This window comes from Triticum urartu, chromosome 5A, assembly GCF_056163025.1.
Source record: "Triticum urartu cultivar PI428250 chromosome 5A, HENAU_Tu73, whole genome shotgun sequence".
Lineage (NCBI taxonomy): Eukaryota > Viridiplantae > Streptophyta > Magnoliopsida > Poales > Poaceae > Triticum > Triticum urartu.
The window spans coordinates 519,543,560-519,548,879 of NC_141877.1; positions in this window are offsets into that span (position 1 = coordinate 519,543,560).

Here is a 5,320-nt window from a genome sequence, read left to right on the forward strand (position 1 = left end):
CTGTCGGTCGAGTGGTTGGCTTCGTAGTCGAGTGGTAGCTTCCTGGTCGAGTGTCTTGAATCCGTCGAGTGGGATACCTTCAAGTCGATTGAAAGGTGACTACTTCCAGGGATGTTCTTGGGTAGGGCTTTCAGGACAGGTCCATGCCCCTATCCTAGGTACATAGCTTCATCAGTACTGATTGAGGTCCTGGTTGAGCCGAGCCTCGTGTTCCAGGCGAGCGGGAGAACTCAATGCCAAATGCCTTTTTTGTGGGGTTATACTTATATGAACATCTTTTGAGCTGTGGGCAAACGTTCGATCTAGAAGGTGGGTAGTAGCTGGGAAAATCGATGAAAAGGTTTACTAAATGAAAATACACAGACGGATCTCGTTTATTAAGAATAGTGGCCACATAGCGGAATATTTCTGTTGGACCAATTCCGTAGACATTTGGAATCGGATGGATGCGCGCGTTGCGACTCCGATCCTGCTTACTACTTTTTTTTAACATTCGAAAGCTGTATTTAGATTCTTTTAAAAAATGTTTTTCTTTATTTTTATTTACTCCCTCCGTTCTCAAATATGTCTTTTTACATATTTCAACAAATGACAACATACGAAGTAAAATGAGTGAGTCTACACTCTAAAATGACTACATAGAAAGCAAAATGAATGAATCTATATATTGTAGTCCATTTGAAATGTTTAAAAGACTTATATTTAGAAACGGAGGAAGTACTATGCATGTTAGTTCTCTTTTAAGTCAAACTTTGTAAACTTTGACCAGGTCTATAAAAGAATTTATCAACATCGGATTCATCATTGAACATATATTCACATTATATGTATAATTGTTATTGGTTTCTCTACACTTGTCAAACTTTTTAAATTTTGACTTAAGATAAAGCTAATATGCAAAGTGAAAAAAACTAAGCCAATACTCTATTTAGATCATGTAAGTATAAATGAGCCACAAAAGAGCGAAAGAAATGGTACAATGGCTCATGTGTTACACTCTTGCTTAGTTAGAAGTAGACTCCCAAACCGTCTGCATATGTTCGAACAATGTTGTTTCGACGTGTGTGCCATCCAACAGGAGCCTCTATCGGTCCGCCGAGCGGCTCAAACATTTTTTTTGGCAAACGCAAGAAAACTAGGGGGGTTGCAGGAGTCCGGACAACAGACATGTAGGACTACGACACCCCCGACCCACCCAAAACCCCACGAAACCCCTTATTGTGCCATACACCGGGGGTACCCAACCTCCAGGGAACAAGGTCGCCAGGCCTGCCTCGAAGCCCGGACATAGCCTAGGCTTCTCGCCACTAACGGTGGGCCTCCTCCAGAAGGATATACATTACTGGTAGCATAATACATGTACTCTAGTAGAAAACTTGGGCATCAAGCCATGCAAACCGACTTGGGCAAATGTAACCCTACCCCTCATCCACCTGTATAAGGGGAGGTAGGGCCCTCCCAAGTCACCGTCTATCATCTCCTCATCTTTCCACGTGAAAAACAGAATCAATACAATCTAACATGCATGATGTAGGGTATTACTCCATCATGGAGGCTTGACCCTGGGTAAATCTGTATCCTATGTGTACCCCAATCTGATTCTCTATGCGCTTCGACCCATGAGGAACCCTATCCAGGGATCTGACGGGATTCTGCTATGTCAGCTGGCGCGTCAAGTAGGGACTGGTGTGCCCATAATGACTCCCACATATTCAACAAAGATCTTTATTGGTTTGAACCACGATGTCAAGGATTCAGATCATCCCATATACAATTCCCTTTGTCTCGCGATATTTTACTTGCCCGAGATTCAATCGTCGGTATCGCCATGCCTAGTTCAATATAGTTAACGGCAAGTTCTCTTTACTCGTTCTGTAATACAATATCCCCGTGACTAAACACATTAATCACATGCTTGCAAGCTACTTAGGATATCGTGTTCCCGAGAGGGCCCAAAGATATCTCTTCGTCACATGGAGTGAGAAATCCTAGTCTCGATCCATGCAACCCAACAAATACTTCCCGACATACATGAAGAGCATCTTTATGATCACCTAGTTAGGAAGTGACGTTTGATACCCACAAAGTATTCTTGCGATATTAGGGAGCAACATGATCTCATGGTCCAAGGAACAGATACTTGACACTACGAAAGTTGTAGCAGTTAAACTAAGTGACACGATCAGATGCTAAGCTTATGATTGGGTCTGCCCATCACATCATTCTCCTAATGGTGTGATTCCGTTATTAAATGACAACTAATTTCTATGGTTATGAAACCTTAACCATCTTTAATCAACAAGCTAGTCTAGTAAAGGCTCACTAGGGAACACGGTGTTTGTTTATGTATCCACATATGTATTCGAGTTTTCGGTCAATACAATTATAGCATGGAGAATAAACACTTATCAAGAAAAAGTATGATAATAACAACTTTATTATTGCCTCTAGGGCATATTTCCAACAGATGTTGTCGAAGGCGAAGATCTGGCTAGGGATAAAGGTCTCCCCACAGTTGATGTCATGATTGATCCGAAGCTGAGCCATCCAGCCTTCGTGGCCAGACAACGGGACTTGTATGGGGCACCAATGTCGGTGCTAAAACCAGTGGATCCCGGGTAAGGGGCCCCCAGCTGGTGGTCTCGGCTAGACGGTAATAGGAAGTAGAGAGAGGCACACGATATTACCCAGGTTCAGGCCCTCTCGAAGAGATAAAACCCAATGTCCTTCTCTTGTTATATTGATTATGATGAGGGTACAAAGCACAAGATGATCTACCTCTAGATGTATGACGAGTTCTAACTTGCCTCTATAGACTAAATCCCTCTATAGATGTATGACGGGTTATAACCAGGGGTACCTAGGGTTAGAAAATATGTTGTCTACATCTAGGGTTAACATGCCGATCATTCAAATATGCCTTGAAGTATACGTCAAGTCTCTGAAGGATTCCATCTTGAGTACGCCGTGGGCCACGACTTGTGTGTGACCCATTGTTTGGTTGTCGATGGGTCCTCAGCCTGGCCCCTGAATGGTAGGCCGGCGTGGTGAGCACCCACCTAATGCAGGACATCGTCACACGCCGACCGGTAGGAGGATGTTGGCGAGCTGGTACTCCTCCTTCACCGCCTCGATGCGTTCGGCGGCCCCTCTTCACTGGCCTCCACCCCCTCCTTCATGGCATGGTGCTCGATCTCCGCATCGTGGAGCCTCTTGCTGGTCAGCCAAAGCCGTTCACCGAGCTTGTTGAAGCGGCTCCACGTGCTCCTACCGCTGTTGCGGGAGAACGCGCCGCGTTGGCATGCTTGCACCGAGCGTCATGGCTCGACGTCGGGCCGACTGGAGCCGCCGGCCACCGCGTCGTGCCGGGCGCGCTTGTGCGGCGGTAATCCACCACGACCCCGCGTCCCCAAGCACATCCCGCCATGGATCTGCGGTGGAGAGGACAAAAAACGGCCGGAATCGATTGCCGATGAAATGAAATTAAAATGGCGGAGGGGAAGGGTTGCGGCGGAGGGGAGGGGAGCTTATCCAAGATGGGAACCCACACCCACCCCTCCCCAAAGCATAGATATAGCGTGGACGCGGCACATTGCCGGCTGCCCATATTTTCTTCACGGATCAAGGGAACTTTAGCGCACCTCTTCCGGCAAAAAAGGGTAAAACAGATGTAACTATACAGGCCGGCGGCGAAAAGCGCACCTGTCAGCCAGAGTTGTCCCGGCATTAATCTCTACTCCTATAAAAGACTCAGTTGGTGATGATGGTGTGTCTGCCATCCGTCATTTCTGACCGTTAGATCCGCATCTAACAACCGTGAGGTAAGTTGTGACATTTTTGCAACAATAGTCCACTTCTCTGCTCCAATTTGCAGAAAATCTCTACTGCTATAAAAGACACAGTTGGTGATGATGGTGTGTTTGCCATCCACCATTTCTGACCGTTAGATCTGCATCTGACGGCTGTGAGGTAAGTTGTGGCATTTTTGCAACGATGGCCCACTTCTCTGCTCCAATTTGTAGAAAACCCCTTATTATCTTGAAAGCAACCACATCCTTCCCTCACCTCGTCAAAACAGCCTGCGAAATATATTCTGAGTGAAACGTAATATATTTTTAGTGATATATGTATATCAAAACAAAAATGTTTTCTTTTAAGTTTGTGAACAAGTACTGTTCTATTTTAGGTTCGTTGCAACACACGAACACATTGCTAGTAATCAAGAAACACGACATGTTTCGATCTAGAAGCGGTAGTAGAGCAGTAAAGATGCAGCAATTCCCGACTGTGCGTGCCGGCAGATACTGTCGTGGTTCTAACTCTGACAGTGATGTAGGGGGTATGTATGGAGAGGCTAGATCTTAGCTATGGAGGAGTTGTAAGCACACGAGGATTACGAGTTCAGGCCCTTCTCGGAGGAAGTAACAGCCCTACGTCTCGGTGCCCGGAGGCGGTCGACTGAATTATGTGTGTATGAATAACAGGGGTGCGAACCCTTGATACTGAGGAGGGGGGTGGCTTATATAGAGTTCGCCAGGCCCCTCCAGCCCTCAGTAATGCAGGGTTTAAAGTACATTAAGATTGGGGGTTACTGGTAACGCCCCTAATAAAGTGCTATAATGACCATAAAAGCTAGTTAATGACCGACCGTTTGCGTGCAGGGCGACTTTAGATCTCCTGGCAGTCGAGTGGTTGGATCTTGGTCGAGTGATTGCTTCATGGTCGAGTGTCTTGAATCCGTCGAGTGGGATACCTCCAAGTCGATTGAAAGGTGACTTCTTCTAGGGATGTCCTTGGGTAGGGTACTTAGGACAGGTCCATGCCCCTACCCTAGGTACATAGCTTCATCATTAGCCCCCGAATGGATCGAGGTTCGAGTGGGGAAGGAGTTGGGGATCTTTCCGACTGGTTCTTCATGTTATATGAACGTCTTGTTTTGGATCAGTTGTCACGGATGACGTCGTCAACTTCTTTCAGTCGCCTTGATCCATTCTTGGCCTCTTGTCGAGTGAATTTCTTTACTTGTGAAGTTCCGAGTGATGGTGTGAAAGGGATCTTCTGTTTGACAAGTTGTTCTGCAGCCCACGGATTTTGCGGGATTTGAATTTCGAGAAGCGCGCGGGACGGGGGCGGCCGCAGTAATCGGATGGGATAGGACGGAAGCTCCTCAATCCCCGCGCCACCTTTTTCGCCACGTACCATGCGCGTGCCTGTTGCGGGATTTGACGGGATTGCCTGGGCCTACCAGTCAGCCACTCGGAAGCGACCTCTTATAAGCTGCCGGCTCGGGACCCCCGAACAGTGCGCCTTCACTTTTCCC